Source organism: Arachis ipaensis, chromosome B9 (assembly GCF_059453495.1).
Source record: "Arachis ipaensis isolate K30076 ecotype BB chromosome B9, ASM5945349v1, whole genome shotgun sequence".
Lineage (NCBI taxonomy): Eukaryota > Viridiplantae > Streptophyta > Magnoliopsida > Fabales > Fabaceae > Arachis > Arachis ipaensis.
Window position 1 is genome coordinate 141,652,331 of NC_142444.1, and position 19,539 is coordinate 141,671,869.

At 35.9% G+C, this 19,539-nt stretch overlaps 1 non-coding gene across 1 annotated transcript; it reads left to right on the forward strand.

Moving 5' to 3' along the window:
- The first annotated feature begins 1,431 nt into the window (after positions 1-1,431).
- On the forward strand, positions 1,432-1,539 carry LOC148546600 (small nucleolar RNA R71). Its single transcript, XR_015900316.1, has one exon. It is a non-coding gene; the product is annotated as a small nucleolar RNA R71 (small nucleolar RNA).
- The last annotated feature ends 18,000 nt before the right edge of the window (positions 1,540-19,539 follow it).

Below are 19,539 nucleotides of genomic sequence, written 5' to 3' on the forward strand. Positions count from 1 at the left end.
ATCAATCACAGCTCTTGCTGTGGCTAGGAAAGGTCTTCCTAGGATGATGGATTCATCCTCTTCCTTTCCAGTATCCAGGACTATGAAATTAGTAGGGATGTAAAGGCCTTCAACCTTTACTAACACGTCCTCTACTTGTCCATAAGCCTATTTTCTTGAATTATCTGCCATCTCTAATGAGATTCTAGCAGCTTGTACCCCATAGATTCCCAGTTTCTCTATTACAGAGAGGGGCATGAGGTTTATTCCTGAACCAAGGTCACACAGAGCCTTAAAGATCATGGTGCCTATGGTACAAGGTATTATGAACTTTCCAGGATCCTGTCTCTTCTGAGGCAATGTCAATTGATCCAGATCACTTAGTTCATTGATGAACAAGGGAGGTTCAACTTCCCAAGTATCAATGCCAAATAACTTGGCATTCAGCTTCATGATTGCACCAAGAAACTTGGCAGTTTGCTCTTCAGTAACATCCTCATTCTCTTCAGAAGAGGAATACTCATCAGAGCTCATGAATGGCATAAGGAGGTTCAATGGAATCTCTATGGTCTCTAGATGAGCCTCAGAGTCCTTTGGTTCCTCAGAGGGAAGCTCCTTATTGATCACTGGACGTCCCAGGAGGTCTTCCTCCTTGGGATTCGCGTCTTCCTCTCCCTCTTTGGGTTCGGCCATGGTGCTTATGTCAATGGCCTTGCACTCTCCTTTTGGATTCTCTTCTGTATTGCTTGGGAGAGTACTAGGAGGGATTTCAGTGATCCTTTTACTCAGTTGGCCCACTTGTGCTTCCAAATTTCTAATGGAAGACCTGGTTTCGTTCATGAAACTCACAGTGGCCTTAGATAGATCAGAGACTAAATTTGCTAAATTAGAAGCATTTTGTTTAGAATTCTCTGTCTGTTGCTGAGTGGATGATGGAAAAGGTTTATTATTGTTAAACCTGTTTCTTCCACCATTATTAAAGCCTTGTTGAGGCTTTTGATCCTTCCATGAGAAATTGGGGTGATTTCTCCATGATGAGTTATAGGTATTTCCATAAGGTTCACCTAAGTAATTTACCTCTGCTATTGCAGGGTTCTCAGGATCATAAGCTTCTTCTGCATAAGAAGCCTCTTGAGTACTGTTGGATGCAGCTTGCATTCCATTCAGACTCTGAGAAATCATATTGACTTGCTGAGTCAATAATTTGTTCTGAGCCAATATGGCATTCAGAGTATCAACCTCAAGAACTCCCTTCTTCATAGGCGTCCCATTGTTCACAGGATTCCTTTCAGAAGTGTACATGAACTGGTTATTAGCAACCATGTCAATGAGTTCTTGAGCTTCTGCAGGCATTTTCTTTAGGTGAATGGATCCACCTGCAGAGGTATCCAATGACATCTTGGATAGCTCAGATAAATCATCATAGAATATATCTAGGATGGTCCATTCTGAAAGCATGTCAGAAGGACACTTTTTGGTCAACTGTTTGTATCTTTCCCAAGCTTCATAGAGGGATTCACCTTCTTTCTGTCTGAAGGTTTGAACATCAGTTCTAAGCTTGCTCAGCTTTTGAGGAGAAAAGTACTTGGCTAAGAAAGCCGTGACCAGCTTATCCCAAGAGTTCAGGCTGTCTTTAGGTTGAGAGTCCAACCATAATCTAGCTCTGTCTCTTACAGCAAAAGGGAAAAGCATGAGCCTGTAGACTTCAGGATCTACTCCATTAGTCTTAACAGTATCACATATCTGCAAGAATTCAGTTAAGAACTGAAAAGGATCTTCAGATGGAAGTCCATGAAACTTGCAGTTCTGCTGCATCAGAGAAACTAATTGAGGTTTCAGCTCAAAGTTGTTTGCTCTAATGGCAGGAATGGAAATGCTTCTTCCATGTAAATTAGAATTTGGTGCAGTAAAGTCACCAAGCATCTTCCTTACATTATTATTATTTTCGGCTGCCATCTCCTCTTTCTGTTCGAAAATTTCTGAAAGGTTATCTCTGGATTGTTGTATTTTAGCTTCTCTTAGTTTCCTTTTCAGAGTCCTTTCAGGTTCTGGATCTGCTTCCACAAGAATGTTCTTGTCCTTGCTCCTGCTCATATGACAAAGAAGAGGGCACAGAAAAATAATAATAATAGAAATTCTTTATACCACAGTATAGGGATTCCTTTGTGAGTGAAAGAAAAGAGGTAGATAAAGAATGTAATGTAATGGAAGAAACACAACTGTGACGAGGGTAGAGATGTGAGATGAGATGTTAGTAGATGAATAAATAAATAGAATAAGATGGGAGAGGGAGAATTTTCGAAAATAATTTTTTGAAAAAGGGTTAGTGATTTTTGAAAATAGTTTTTGAAAAAGGTTAGTATTTTTCGAAAAAATTTTAAAATCAAAAGTAAAAATAATTAGTTAATAAAAAAAGAAATTTTTGAAAAAGAGGGAAGATATTTTCGAAAATTAGAGAGAGAGAGTTAGTTAGGTAGTTTTGAAAAAGTTAAGAAACAAACAAAAAGTTAGTTAGTTAGTTAAAACAAATTTTGAAAAGATAAGAAGTTAGGAGGTTAGAAAAGATATTTTGAAATCAAATTTAAAAAAAAAGTAAGATAAGAAGATATTTTAGAAATTAGTTTTGAAAAAGATTTGATTTTTTTAAAACTCAATTAATGACTTGATTCACAAGAAATCACAAGATATGATTCTAGAACTTAAAGTTTGAATCTTTCTTAACAAGCAAGTAACAAACTTGAAATTTTTGAATCAAAACATTAATTGATTATGTTATTTTCGAAAATTTGATATAAAAATAAGGAAAAGATTTTTGAAAAATATTTTTGGAATTTTCGAAAATAACTAAGAATTTTGAAAAAGATTTGATTTTTGAAAAAGATTTTGAAAAAGATAAGATTTTCAAATTGAAAATTTGATAAAACAACTTGATTTTTAAAAATTTTTGAAAAAGTCAACTCAAATTTTCGAATTTGATGAGAGAAAAAGGGAAAGATATTTTTTTTTATTTTTGAATTTTTTTATGATGAGAGAGAAAAACAAGTAAAATAATGCAATGCATGAAATTTTTAGATCAAAACATGAATGCATGCAAGAATGCTATGAATGTCAAGATGAACACCAAGAACATTATGAATGTCAAGATGAACATCAAAGACACAATTTTGAAAAATATTTAATGCAAAGAAAACATGCAAGACACCAAACTTAGAATTCTTTAATGCTTAGACACTAAGAATTCAAGAATGCATATGAAAAACAAGAAAAGATACAAAACATGCAAATGCAAAGATCAAACAAGAAGACTTACCAAGAACAACTTGAAGATCATGAAGAACACTATGAATGCATGAAATTTTCGAAAAATGCAAGATGCATATGCAAAAGACACCAAACTTATAACATGACACATGACTCAAACAAGAAACACAAAAATATTTTTGATTTTTATGATTTTATAATTTTTTTGTATTTATTTTTTTTCAAAAATTATTATGAAAAAAAAAATAAGGATTCCAAAATTTTTAATATGAATTCCAGGAATCTTATGCTCTAAAGCTCCAATCAAAGGGTCAGGCATGGCTTAGTAGCCAGCCAAGCTTTAGTATGTAACTCGGACATGACACGCCTGACATATCCTATCCAGAAGGATTGGGCATGGCTCCACTGAGGTGATTAGTTGAAGACCAATCCCAAAGGAGTTTGGATATGGCTTTACAGCCAGCCAGGCTTTAACATGCTTCATGAAACACTAGAATTCATTCTTAAAAATTCTGAAGAAAAATAGATTTTTGAAAACATTTTTATTTTAAGATTTTTTTTCGAAAACAAAGGAGAAATTTTTTTTGAAAGATTTTTGAAAAATTTTTTGAAAAATATTTTTAAAAAGAAAAGTACCTAATCTGAGCAACAAGATGAACCGTCAGTTGTCCAAACTCGAACAATCCCCGGCAACGGCGCCAAAAACTTGGTACGCGGAATCGTGATTACACTTTAATTATATAAAATTCATCGCTCTTTCTTTCCCTGGCAATGGCTCCAAAAACGTGGTGCCAGTACCATGGTTCACAACTCCGTGTAACTGACCAGCAAGTGCACTGGGTCGTCCAAGTAATACCTTACGTGAGTAAGGGTCGAATCCCACGGAGATTGTTGGTATGAAGCAAGCTATGGTCACCTTGTAAATCTCAGTCAGGCAGATATAAAGTGATAATGGAGTTTTCGAAATTAATAATAAAATAGGGATAAGAAACACTTATGTAAATCGTTGGTGAGAGTTTCAGATAAGTGTACAGAGATGCTTTTGTCCCTCTGAACCTCTGCTTTCCTGCTGTCTTCATCCAATCAGTCTTACTCCTTTCCATGGCTGGCTTTATGTAATGCATTCCATTGTCAATGGCTACTTTCGGTCATCTCTCGGGAAAATGATCCAATGCCCTGTCACGGCACGGCTAATCGTCTGGAGGCATCACCCTTGTCAATGGTTGCATCCTATCCTCTCAGTGAACAATATGCTAACATGCTCTGTCACAGCACGGCTATTCATCTGTCGGTTCTCGATCATGTCGGAATAGAATCCATTGATTCTTTTGCGTTCTGTCACTACGCCCAACAATCACGAGTTTGAAGCTCGTCACAGTCATTCAATCATTGAATCCTACTCGGAATACCACAGACAAGGTTTAGACTTTCCGGATTCTCTTGAATGCCGCCATCTTTCTAGCTTACACCACGAAGATTCTGATTAAGAGATCTAAGAGATATTCATTCTAGCTTGTTGCATGTAGAACGGAAGTGTTTGTCAGACACGTGTTCATAGGGGAGAATGGTGATGAGCGTCACATAATCATCACCTTCATCACGTTCTTGGGTGCGAATGGATATCTTAGAAGCGAAATAAGATGAATTGAATAGAAAATAATAGTACTTAGCATTAATCTTTGAGGAACAGCAGAGCTCCACACCTTAATCTATGGAGTGTAGAAACTCTACCGTATGAAAATACATAAGTGAAGGTCCAGGCATGGCCGAATGGCCAGCCCCCAAAACGTGATCACAGGATCAAAATACAATCCAGGATGTCTAATACAATAGTAAAGAGGTCCTATTTATAATAAACTAGCTACTAGGGTTTACAGGAGTAAGTAATTAATGCATAAATCCACTTTCGGGGCTCACTTGGTGTATGCTTGGGCTGAGCTTTGAGTGTTACACGTACAGAGGCCATTTGTGAAGTTGAACGCCAAGTTTTGATCCATTTCTGGCGTTCAACTCTGGTTTTGGATCCTTTTCTGGCGCCGGACGCCAGATTTGGGCAGAGAGCTGGCGTTGAACGCCAGTTTACGTCGTCTATTCTTAGCCAAAGTATGGACTATTATATATTGCTGGAAAGCCCTGGATGTCTAATTTCCAACGCAATTGGAAGCGCGCTAGTTTGAGTTCTGTAGCTCCAGAAAATCTATTTTGAGTGCAGGGAGGTCAGAATCCAACAGCATCAGCAGTCCTTCTTCAACCTCTGAATCTGATTTTTGCTCAAGTCCCTCAATTTCAGCCAGAAAATACCTGAAATCACAGAAAAACACACAAACTCATAGTAAAGTTCAGAAATGTGAATTTAACATAAAAACTAATGAAAACATCCCTAAAAGTAACTAGATCCTACTAAAAACATACTAAAAACAATGCCAAAAAGCGTATAAATTATCCGCTCATCACACCTTCAAAAATTAAAAACAAAGCTTCGTCATTCTTCCCCCAAAAAAACCCTAGCCTCTTCCATCACTAGCATCGTTCTTCTCATTGTCGCCGTCCATTGCACCTCTCCAGAGCTTCGTATGTTTGTCGTCCCCCTTCTACTTATTCGCCAATCACCAGCTTCCTCGTCATCATCATCATTCGTGGTGCTCGTTCCTCAAAGGTATTGGTTGCTCATCTGTCGTGCTCATCGAAGCTTCTTCGTTTATTTTTTTCACTATTTTAGTTTAGAAATAATATTTTTTGAGAAATTTTGTTCTATTGATTATAAACAACACAACAAATAACACACCACCTTAGTCACAACAACAACAATGTTCTACGGTCCGTGAGCGTAGCAAGAAAACCAAAGAATCCAGCTCTGCAGCTCTTGGATTCAAGGAATCTTGTTCTAAGTGTTATTTGTTTGGCTTGAGTTCTTTGGTAATTGTCTTAAATTTTTATGGGAATACTGCTGTATTTTATGCCACTTTTCTTAAGTTGAAGATTTGTTCATGGACTTAAAGCTCTTCTTCTGGTAGTGTTTGGAATAGGTGATTGATTTCTGATTCTTCAATTTATTTCCAGTTGATACATATATAACATCATATAACATGATAAAGTTAATTGTTAATTGTTATGCAGTGATGGAGCAATTTTGTTTAAGATAGATGACACGGTAAGGTGCAGCAACTTTGTTTACACTCACAAGCTGGACTAGCTGAGACATGTATAATTAGAGAGTAGAATATATGTACATTATTGTAGAAGATACATTTTTTCTCTTATATCTTCACATCATTTTGCTATCATCAGAAGAATATTTGTTTTGGCACACTCTATTTTTGAGTTTATTAAAAGTTTTAGAACTATAGATGCAGTTGTAGCAATACCATTTATGTCATATAGCTAGTAGAGTATCACATTTTTTAATTCTTAGCAATTTTTTATTTTTAGCTAGTAGATGCAGTTGTAGCAATTTTGTTTTGTTTTGTTTTGTATACAGGAGATTTTTTTATTATGGTAAAGACAAAAGGAGTTGATTAGTTGGTGTGGTATGTTCATAACAACTTCATGTCATCTCATAATCAAGGAACTAAGCAGTAAATTAATATCATACTTGTGAACGAAATAATTTTTTCTTCTATTTATTTAGATATTAAGTGGATATATGCTAGCTATATTTTAACTATAATTGAAATATTAGATCATGTTTAGTAAGTTCATATATTTACATTCTTAGGTTTAATCATATTCCATTAAAAGAATGGATGGATTCACCAAGTTTTGAGAACAAGTATATAGAAAGAGTACGTATGTCAAATCTTACCTAAAGTATTTAAGTTCATCTCCTGTTCTCTGAAAACTTTCTAGGTGGTGGTTGCTGCTGAGACTGGTGGAGCATTAGGTGGCATGGTTAGATAACTTTTCATTGATCAGTTTGAAAATGAAGACAGACGGGTTAGTTATAGGACTCCAGAAATTGCAATTACTGCTAGAAAATTATTAGATTGACAGATGTTTATCAACAGTGCCTCAAAGAAGGTATGATGTTTTTATCAATATTACATGTTTTGGTCTAGAGCTGAGACCACACTCCTAAAACCCTACTTTGAATGTTGTTATTTCCCATTCATTTGGCCTTCTTTTTGTTGTCATTGTCTGCCCTCTGTCTCTATCACATGCATTCTGTTCATGAAAAAATTTTGAATGTGTTTCGTTGATTTTAACTACTCAGGTTGCCTTTACCATACCTAATTTGTTGCATCACCAAGCATGTAGCTTTCATATTATGTTTAGATTTTTTTCTGGATGGAGTTTTTTGACATCTTTTGTAGGTCATAGCACATATGTTAAAGCCCCGTGACAGGAAACTACTAGTTCACCGACAGTTTTGCTTAAATTACAATGAACTTGCAGATCTTTGTGATAGAGCGGAGCGTATATTTTCAAGTGAACCAATTGTCTTACAACTTAGGACACCAATTAAAATATTTGGTGATTTACATGGGCAATTTGGGGATCTTATGTGGCTCTTTGATGAGTATGGAGCTCCGTCAACTACTGGTGACATAGCGTAAGTCTTTAGTTCCCATAGATGGTTTTATTGCCTGTTAATAAGTCGTTCATGTGTGCTTCAAATATTGTACTAGGCTAATATTTTCTTCGATAATTTAAATCCCATTGGTATATTCTTTATCACGGTGTTTAAGCATGTTTGTCAATGTCTTAAGATGTCAGATCCACAACCTTCTTTGTGTAATTATTTGTATTGGTTGGCTTGCTACCACATTTGTGAAGTCTAAGTAAGATCAAGTCTTTATTTTTTTTGTACATTTGATACATTGTTGAGACCTTATCTTTGAGCCCAAGTTCTTATGATGGATTTCTCAGCACTTCCAATTTATAGACTTCTTAAATCTTGACCTAAATTATGCTTTTGTACATGTTTTCCCATATTGGAATGACAATAGAATACAAATCCTTTTTTTCAATTCTCATTTAGTTTTAACTTTTTTATAAAACTTTGACTACTATCGAAGAATTTGAGACTTTGAGGCAAAAGAGACCCTAAAGTGGATGAAAAATGGCAGGGGAATAGGACCTATAATATTCCGATTGAAGTTTGGAAAGGCCTTGGAGAGAAATGTATCAGTTGATTAACCAAGCCTTTTAATGAGATTTTAAGGTCAAAGAAGATGCCAGATGAGTGGAGAAAGAGCACCTAGGTACCTATCTACAAGAATAAGGGGGATATAAGAGTTGCGAAAAGTATAGAGAGATCAAGCTCATGAGCCACACCATAAAGTTATGGGAAATGGTGATAGAACAGAGGCTGAGACAAGAGACACAAGTAACAGAGAACCAATTTGGTTTTATGCCAGGCAGATCCACCATCGAAGCTACATACCTGTTACGAAGGTTGATGAAAAAGTATCGTAGTAATAAAAGAGATTTATATATGGTGTTTATTGATTTGAAAACAACATATGATACGGTGCCAAGGGAGGGCTTATGGAAGGTTTTGGAAAGGAAGAGAGTAAGGATCACATATATTCGCGCAATAAAGACATGTATGATGGGGATACAACTAGTGTGAAGACTCAAGGTGGTATGACAGAAAATTTTTTTATTGGTATAGGATTATACCAGGGATCATCCTTAAGTCCATACCTTTTCACATTAGTCTTGGAAGTACTCATAGAGCATATCCAAGAGCCTATGCCATAGTCCATGCTTTTTGCCAATAATATCATCCTTATGGGAGAGTCAAGGGAAGACCTAAATAAGAAGTTGAATTTATGGAGAGAAGCTCTAGAAGTGTATAGTCTGTACATAAGCCGTAGCAAGACAAAATATATTGAATGTAAGTTTGGCCGTGAAGGAAAGACCCTAATACAGAGATGAAGATTAGAGAAAATATCCGACGAACAGGATGTAAATCATAGGATCCAAGTAGGTTGGTCAAAATGGCGGAGTGCGTCTGGTTTTATATGTGACAAAAAAAGTGTCTTTAAAACTTGAAGGTAAATTCTATTGCATTGCTATCAGAACGGCTATACTTTATGGTACAGAGTGTTGGGCATCCAAATGGGAGCACGAATATAAGTTAAGTGTGGCAGAGATAAAGATGTTAAGATGGATGAGTGGTTATATGCGACTGAAAAGAATAAGGAAAAAAGATATAAGAGAGAGAGTTGGAGTAGCACCTATTATGAAAAATATGGTAGAATCGCGTCTCAGGTGGTTTGGACATGTGCAAAGAAGACCGACAGTGCACCCAGTCAGGAGGGTGGATGAGATCGAAGATGAACAAGGGGTGAGAGCCAACTTAACTTATTAGAAATCCAACTTTCAGAGCTTTCCAATAATATATAATAGTCTATGCTTGCTCTATGGCATCACGGCGCTAAACGTCGTGAAAGTGGCGCTAAACACCGGGCCCGTGTCGCACTCACCATTACATGCAGGAGTCTCGGTGCTAAACACCCAGAAAGCGGCGCTAAACGCCAGACGCACAGTAAAGGGTGATAAATCTGCATCAGAAGTGGCGTTTCACGCCAACAAAGTGGCGCCAAACACCGGCATGACCCAAGCCCATAAAAACCTAATTTTAAGCGTTGTTTCTGAGGTTTAGACTCTTTGGGGGTCTTCCGTCTCTCATTCATTAGTTTTAGGTTTTACACATTAGATTAGGATTTCAATTTTTACACTGTGAGGATTTCGATTTTCTATATTATGGGTAATTAAACCTCCATTGTTAAGGTTAGGAAATCTATTTATTTTGATAGATTAATATTATTGTTCTTCTATTTTGATTAATGCATTGATTTTTATTCAAGAATTGAGTTTCATTCTTCATCCTAAGGATTAGAGTGTATTGGAAAATAACTCTTTTCTAGATTGAATTCCTTTGAATCTTGAAACCCTTTTCTCATAATTCTTAAATTATCTGGATTTAATGTGATACGTGACATATAATCAGATTATTTCTGGGTTTTTTAAGAATTGTGCGGCCTGTAAACCAGAATTTGTACTTACCCTCTTAATATAAGTAATTGATCAAGGACTTGACGGTTGATTAGGTTAGGAGAAATTAGATTGCGAAGGAATTAGAATTCAATTACTTAGGGTTTGCCATGAATTATATCTTTGCATGATCAAGGTAGATAGTAATAATTGTTAATCCTGAAATTTAAATATCTCTGACACCTTAACTATCTTTATCATATTTCTTTCTAAACTAATTTTAGTTTGCTCTTGTTTAATTTTCTGTTTTTATGTTATTTGTTATTGAAAACCCTTGATTTTGATTGTCTGACTAGAATAATCAATTGACCATTGCTTGCTTAATCCATTAATCCTCGTGAGATCGACACTCTCTCACTGTGAGTTTATTACTTGTTCTTCTACTCTTTGATTAATGCATTGATTTATATTCAAGAATTAGTTTCGTTCTTCATCCTACGGATTAAGGTATATTGGAAAATAACCCTACTCTAAATTGAATTCCTTTGAATCTTGGAAAGGTTACATCATTGGAATTAAAGCTTGAAACCCTTTTCTCATAATTCTTCAATTATCTAGATTTAATGTGATACGTGATATATAATTGGATTTTTTTGGGTTCTTTAGAATTGTGTGGCCTTTAAACCAGAGTTTGAACTTAACCCTTTTAACACAATTAATTGATCAAGAAATTGATGGTTGATTAGGTTAGAAGAGATTGAATTGCCAAGGAATTGGAATTCAATTACATAGGATTTGCTATGAATTAGCTCTTTGCATGACCAAGGTGGAAGACAATACTTATTAATCTAAAAATCTAAACATCTCCAAAGCCTTAACTCTCTTCTCATACTATTTTCTTCACACATTTACTGTTGCTTTCCTTAATTTACTATTTTATGTTATTTGATATTCAAAACTCTCAATTTCACTTGCATAACTAGAATAACCAATCAACCATTGCTTGCTTAGTCCAATAATCCTCATGGGATCGACACTCACTCACTGTGAATTTATTACTTGGTACGACCCGGTGCACTTGCTTGTAGTTTGTGGTATAAAACCCGTATCAAGTTTTTGGTGCCGTTCCTGGGGATTAACTGTGATTAACAACTACCAGTTTATTGATTACCTAGATTAGACCTTTTATTATTTTTATTTTATTTTCTTTTATTTTATTCCATTTTTTGAAATTTATTTTTAGTTTATTTTCTTCCTTATTTTCGAGGGCTTTATTGGGGATTCTCTTCACTGTGTCATTGAGAACCCCCCAAATTCTTTGTTTTCTTATTGTTTATGTAGGAAAACAACGATAAAGAACCTCTTCTATACGATCCTGAAATTGAAAGAACTTGTAAGAGACACAGAGCACAAGTCAGAGCTCAGAGATCTAAAGAACATCTCAGGGACAAATCTTAAGAGGAGATTGAAGTCAGTATGGCAGACAATACTGAAAATCTTGTTGTCAACAACCCCAACAATGTCCTGCCAATTAGAAGAACTCTAGGGTCGTATACTAACCCCAATCCTGGAAATTGTGTGGGAAGCATTGTGGCACCAGTTGTGTGTAACACCCTATCTTTTAGCACCTTATGATCATACCAAAAGCTCAGGTGTTAATTACCTCTAAACCTTTTTATTATATACTATCTTTATTTAATATTGAGCCTTCACTAATACAAACCAAAACCTTTAATTAAGAAAACGAAAGGAGACTTTATTCTAAATCGCTTACTCACAAAAGTATATATATTCACATAGCTTTGTATACATAGACTTAGTCAAAGAACCTCAAGTACAAATCCTACCCCTCTAAAAACTAAAAACAATAAACGATGAGGGAAAAATAAATTCTAACAACTCGACTCGTGAATATAATCTGTTATGCTCCTATATCTCCGTACTAAACCTTCGCACCTATAGCTGAAAGGGGTGAAAATAGGGGGTAAGAACTGGGGAGTTCTTAGTAGGTTCGGGGTTAGAAGTTAAGTTCATTTTATTATGTTCTCAGTAAATAACAATAGTCAACAAAGTATAATCCAACTCAACAATTACAGAACATAGAATCCAATCACAAGTACACACAATCATAGAAAACACAATCACAAACAAATATGCGCAAAACAAGTATGATGCGTGTCTATTCCTATCGCAGGCCATGAGCTCATATGTCGGTTGCCTAGCCGCTCCCGACATTACCCGGGCACAACTCCCATATATAGCTTTTCAGATGCATACAGTGTGCATATAAGTCTTACGGCCAAGCCGCATACAGTGTGACTTTTAAATGTATTTCAACATGCTTACATCTGGAAAACAGTTCTCAGTGTGTGGGCATCCCACTATACATTTGGCACTAAGGCCCAAACAAGGTCGTATATGCTCTCCTGTGGTAGACAGTCTTTTAAAACTTTCTCTTTATCTTTGCCCTCTGCTCTCCTGTGGCAAAGATCCCTTTAGTTAATACATTCTTTTATTCCTGCTCTCTGCTCTCCTGTGGCAAAGGTTCTTTAATATTTTTCTTTCCTTTTCTTTTCTTTCTTCTTCTTTTCTTTCCTATCATCCCATAATATAATTTATCTTCGCATTATTCCCTTGCCTTTCCCTAAGTGTCTTATGAAAAATAATTATATAGTACTTTAATTAAGTCTGCATTCTCTAAAGCTTTTAAGATCACTCTATTTCCTTTTTTCTGACTTATAATATTATTAATAATATCTCTATTAATTAATATGCATAATAAAATATTAATAATATAAATAGAATAATTTAAATGGTAAATAAATAATATTTATATCTTTTCTTAAAAACCTAGGTTTGTAAAGTTTTTATTCCTAAACTCTTATTATCTATGTTTTAAACTTCAAACTTTTAAATACTTCATTTTTAACCCAATATTTATAAAAGCATCCTTGAATTTTTATAAAATATTCATTTTACTCCCGTACTTTATTTATTACCCAAAATACCCGAAAACGTATATAATTTGCAAATTTGTACCTCGATTTTTCTATACAAATACAATATTAACCTTCAAAAATAAAGTCTAAATACTAATCTTCGTCTTATACCAAAACCGAAATCCATAGCCCTTTTCTTTCAAAATATTACTTGTATTTTAATTCGTTTTCGAGTTTTTCGGTTACCGATTTTTCTCAACTTTTAATTTAATCTTTCAACTACCAAATCTCATCAATTTTCTCAAAATACCATGTCACAATAGTCGCAAAATCATTAAAATAATCACAGCTGAGCTGTTCCTCATAGCCAAACTAACAAATCACAAGTAACAATAATAATTCAACATAAACTCATTCAAATTCAAATAATAATCAACCAAATCAATATTCACTTATTAAATTCACATTTAATTATTATAAAGTTACCAAAACCTACCTCTGTATGAAATAAAAACAACAAAAACTACAGAGAAGCTTTTTGATCGAGCTGCTGAAAAAGAAAATGTCAGAAATCATCTGTGCCTCCTGGAACTCCAATTGGCCGAACTCAAAGGGAAGGGGAGCTACGCCACTGTCAACTTCTACCGAACAAAAGTAACGCCAACGTGTAGAGGAGGAGGATACGATCATTTTTATCGGATTAGATTTTTTATTAGAGTTACAGATCTCAAGAAATCAAGTTCCGAAGTTTACGGTGCCATGGAATTCTTTTTCTTTTTCTCTCATGGTTTTCATGGAAGCTTACTCTCTCTCTCTCTCTCTCTCTCTCTCTCTCTCTCTCTCTCTCTCTCTCTCTCTCTCTCTCTCTCTCTCTCCCTCCCTCCCTCCTAAGCTTTGGCTGAATGAAGAAGAGAATATAATCAAATGGTAATGTGGTGTCTTTAGTGGGACATGTGTCACGTTAATAAGCTGCTGAGTCAGTGATTCAAGTTATAAATATCTTAATCGGATAACTATGAAAGATGGATATATTAAAACACAAGTATATATATATATATATATATATATATATATATATATATATATATAGGGATAAATATGTGTGAGTTACTAATATAAATGACATTTGTAACATAATGATACAAGATATACAATGAAACATTAGCAAAGCTAAGCTCACCGAAGAGTACCGGTATTTACTCATATCGGCAGATTTGGAATTCGATAATAATAATAATGTTAACTAAACTCTATTTTTAAATTAAAAATATCAATTATTCAAATTAAAATATACATATAATTTTTTAGTATTTATAAATTACTAGAATTATAGTTTTAATTATGTAAAATATTTCATCATAAAAAATATATATAAGAATATGAATTTAATTGAATTCAAATAGTTATAAAATTAATTTAATTACTTATGATAAAATAATTTCTAAAAATAAGGAACTTCAATTTATAAAATAAATTATAACTTATTTATATATATATTTTAAAAAATGAGAGTCGTTACATTGTGAATGCCAACAATTTTGAGCTGAAACCTTAACTGATTACCTTGGTTCAGCAAAATTGTCAGTTTAATGGAAGTCCTCAAGAAGACTCCAACTTATTCATCTCTAATTTTCTGAGGATTTGTGACACAGTCAAGACTAATGGGGTTCATCCTGATATTTACCGGTTACTGTTATTCTCCTTTGCTGTGCTAGACCGAGCTAGTTAGTGGCTCGAGACACAACCCAAGGAGAGTATAGCAACCTGGGATGATTTGGTTAGTAAGTTATTAACCAAATTCTTTCCGCCTCAGAGGTTGACTAAGTTGAGGACAGATATTTAGACTTTCAGACAACTTGATAGCGAGTCTCTCTATGAAGCTTGGATGAAGTACAAGGCTATGGTGAGAAAGTGCCGTCCAGACATGTTCGCAAATTGGGTACAATTGCAGATTTTTTTATGATGGAATACTCCGGATTTGAGACTTGCACTGGATATTTTTGTTGGAGGATCCTTGCACATGAAGACCACTGATGAAGCCTTGGACTTAATAGAGATGGTGGCCAATAATCAATATTTATACTCTTCAGAGAGAACCATGAGGAAGGGAGTTATGGAGTTGGATACTTTAGATGCCATTCTTGTTCAAAATCTCAGCAGATGAAAAAGCCTACTTTTTCCAGTGATACAATTCCAAACCCAAAGAAAGAATGTAAGGCCATCAGTCTGAGAAGTAAAAAAATGGTAGGCACAAAAGCCAAGGGTGATGAGGAAGGCGCTAAAGAAGCTATGAAAGAAGCCAGAACCTCTGGGGAACATGACTCTGATCACGCCCCTTCTACCCCCGTTCAAGTTGAGGCAGAGTAAGCCAAAGTGAAGATTCTAGTGCCTGAATATAAGCCTAGGGTTCCATATCTTCAAAGGTTTCAAAAGAAAACCAAAGACAAGTAGTTTTTAAAGTTCCTGGAAGTTTTCAAGAAATTACAGGTTAATATTCATTTTGCTGAGGCTCTGGAGCAAATGCCTCTCTATACTTTTAACAAAGAAGAGGAATTGGAATTTTTCATGAAGGAGCTTTTAACAAAGAAGAGGAATTGGAAGAAAAGTGAGACCGTGGTGCTTACTAAGGAATACAGTGCAATTATCCAACAAAATCTCCCTGAAAAGATGAAGGATCCGGGGAGCTTCTTGATTTCTTGCACCATTGGTGAAGTTACTATTCAGAGAGCATTGCATGATCTTAGAGCAAGTATCAACCTCATGCCACTTTCTTTGATGAGAAAGCTCCATATTGATGAGGTAAAATTCACTAGAATTTCTCTTCAAATTGCTGACCATTCCATTAAATTTTCACTTGGAGTTATTGAGAATTTGCTTGCAAAGGTGGAAACTTTTATATTTTCTGCTGATTTTGTGATCTTGGAAATGGAGAAAGATGTTAATGCTTCCATTATTCTAGAGAGACCCTTTCTAGCAACTGGGAGAGCTTACCTTGAGAGTTCATGATGAGCAAATAGTTCATGTGCTTGAGGCCTTGCAGCATCCCAATGATTCTGAGGGATGCATGAAGATTGATTTGATTGAGCCATTGATTCAATAGGTCTTGGAAGCAGAAAAACTTGACAGTTTCTTGTAACCCCTTGTAGAGGAAAGTTTGACTGAGATTGATGACTCTCTACTACTTAGGGAAGAGCTACACATGCTTAGTAAGGAGGAAGAAGGGCCACCAAAGCTTGATTTAAATCCCCTGTCCCCTTTTTGGAAATATGCTTTCCTTGGAGAAAAGGATTCTTATCCGGTGATTATAAGCTCCTCTCTTAGCAGTTGTGAAGAGGAAGCATTGATCTATGTACTGAGAAACCATAAAACAGCTCTTGGATGGAACACTAGTGATTTAAAAGGGGATAAGCCCAGCTATGTGTATGCACAAGATCCTACTTGAAGAAGATTCTAAACCCGTAGTGCAACCACAGAGGCAGCTTAATCCAACTATGAAAGAGGTGGTCCAGAAAGAGGTTATAAAGTTATGAAAAGCAGGGATCATTTACCCAATTTCTGATAGCCCTTGGGTAAGCACTATGCAAGTTATTCCCAATAAAGGAGGCATTACAGTGGTCACAAATGAAAAGAATGAGCTTATTCCTACAAGAACCGTCACCGGCTGAAGAATGTGCATTGACTATAGGAGGCTCAACACTACGACTAGGAAGGACCACTTTCCCCTACCCTTCATTGATTAGATGCTTGAGAGGTTCGCTGGATATGCCTTTTATTATTTTTTGGATGGCTATTCAAGATATAATTAGATTACAGTGGATCCACAAGATCAGGAGAAGACAACATTTACTTGTCGGTTTAGAGTGTTTGTTTACCGCCGGATGCTATTCGGATTGTGCAATGCCCCAACAACTTTTCAAAGGTGCATGCTTTTCATATTCTTTGACATGGTTGAAAAGTTTATTGAGGTATTTATGGACGAATTTTTTGTGTTTAGTAATTTTTTTGATACTTTCTTGCACCATTTATCCTTAGTTTTGAAAAGGTTCCAAGAAACAAACCTTGTTTTAAACTAGGAAAAATGTCATTTTATGGTGACTGAAGGTATTGTTCTTAGGCACCGAATTTCAAGCAAATGAATAGAGGTTAATAAAGCCAAGGTGGAGGTAATTGAGAAATTACCGCCACCTACTAATGTGAAAGAAATCCAAAATTTTCTAGGCCATGTAGGATTTTATAGAAGTTTTATTAAGAAATTTTCTAAACTTTTAAGTAACCTCTTGGTTGCTGATGTTCCTTTCTATTTTTCTGATGAGTGCCTGCATGCCTTTAAGACTCTGAAAGCTAAGCTTATCTCTGCATCCATCATAGCTCCTCCTAACTGGGATTTGCCATTTGAGTTTATGTGTGATGCCAATGATTATGCCATAGGAACTGTTTTGGGACAAAGACAAATCAAGCTAGTGCATGTCATATGCTATGCAAGTCATGTCTTAAATGATGCACAAAAGAATTGCACCACTACAGAAAAAGAATTATTAGTTGTGGTGTATGCCTTTGATAAGTTTAAGTCCTATCTTATTGGTTCAAAAGTCATTATTTACACTGATCATGCTTCTTTGAACTATCTTTTGACCAAACAGGATGCTAAGCCCATGTTAATTAGGTGGGTCCTCCTTTTTCAGGAATTTGATATTGAGGTCAGAGACAAGAAAGGTACAGAGAATCAAGTCACTGATCATTTCTCCAGAATTAAGCCTGAAGAAGCAGTGAACTATCCCACTCCCATGAATGAAGCCTTTCCTGATGAACAGCTCTTTGTGATACATGGAGCCCCCTAGTTTGCAGATATAGAAAACTACAAGGCCAACATGATCATTCCCTAAGACTTCACTAAGAAACAAGTTAAGAAGTTGCTCCATGATGCCAAGTATTTCTTGTGGAAAGAACCTTACTTATTCAAGAGATGCTCAGATGGATTCATCTGACGGTGCATCCCGGATGAAGAAACAAAAGGCGTGACATTGTCATGGCTTCGAATATGGTGGCCATTTTGGTCAAGAGAGGACTGCAACAAAGGTCCTCCAGTGTGGTATCTATTAGCCTACTCTCTTTAGTGATGCTATAAAGTTTGTGAGGAACTGTAACTAGTGCCAGAGAGTTGGAAATTTGCCCAAGCACAATGAAAAAAATGCCACAGCAAGATATTTTGGAAATAGAGTTGTTTGATGTATAGAGAATTGATTTCATGGGACCATTTCCTCCCTCTTACTCCAACAACTACATCTTGGTGGCCGTAAATTATGTGGCCAAGTGGGTGGAGGTTGTTATTTGACCCATCAATGATGCAAAAGTTGTGATGAGCTTTCTTCAGAGGTATATCTTCAGCAGGTTTGGTATCCCAAAGACCTTAATCAGTGATGGAAAAAGTCACTTCTACAATAAACAGCTGGATTCTTTTCTTCAAAGATAGAGGTCTCTAACAAAGATCTCAAACAGATTCTAGAGAAGATCGTCAAGGCTTCAAGGAATGACTAGACTAGGAAGATTGATGATACTCTCTGGGCTTATCGGATAGCTTTCAAGACTCTTATCGGCATGTTCCCTTATTAGTTTGTCTATGGCAAGGCTTGTCACTTGCCAGTAGAGTTGGAGCATAGAGCTTACTGGGCTACTAAGTTCCTGAACCTTGATTCCAAGGCAGCAAGAGAAAAGCGGCTTCTCCAACTCAATGAGCTTGATGAATTCCGCAGCACAGCATATGAAAATGCCAAGCTCTACAAGGAAAAATAAAGGCGTGGCATGATAAGAAGATAGCCACCAGAATATTTGATTCATGACAAAAATTCCTCTTCTTTAACTCAAGACTCAAGATATTTTTCGGAAAGCTGAAATCCCGGTGTTCAGGACCTTTTCTGGTAACTAAAGTTTCTCCTTATGGTCATATTGAAATCATGGAAGAAAACTCTGACAGGAGGTTCACTGTTAATGGCCAGAGGTTGAAGCACTATCTTGGTGGCGACGTGGATCGCCAGAAGACTACTCATCTGCTTACGCAGCAGAGATGAACTGTCAAGCTAGTGACGTTAAAGAAGCACTTTTGGGAGGCAACCCAACGCTTTGTATCCTTGAATTAATTTCCTAATTTTATTATGTTTTTATTTATTAGTTTTCTTTACTTTTGGTTCTATTGGAGTCATGCAGATTGATTGAAATAGATAACAGGTACACTTGGAAACGACAGGAGAATGTTTTAAAGTTGGAGCTGCATTCTGGTGCCCCGGTGTTTAGTGCCAGGTGCACGCAAACCAAGGGAGGAGCCACTGCCACCTTGGCATTTAGCGCTGGCTGTTAGTGTTTAGCGCCAAGGTGGTCAAAAAAAAAAACCATAAGCTGGCATTTAGTGCCGAGATGGAAATAG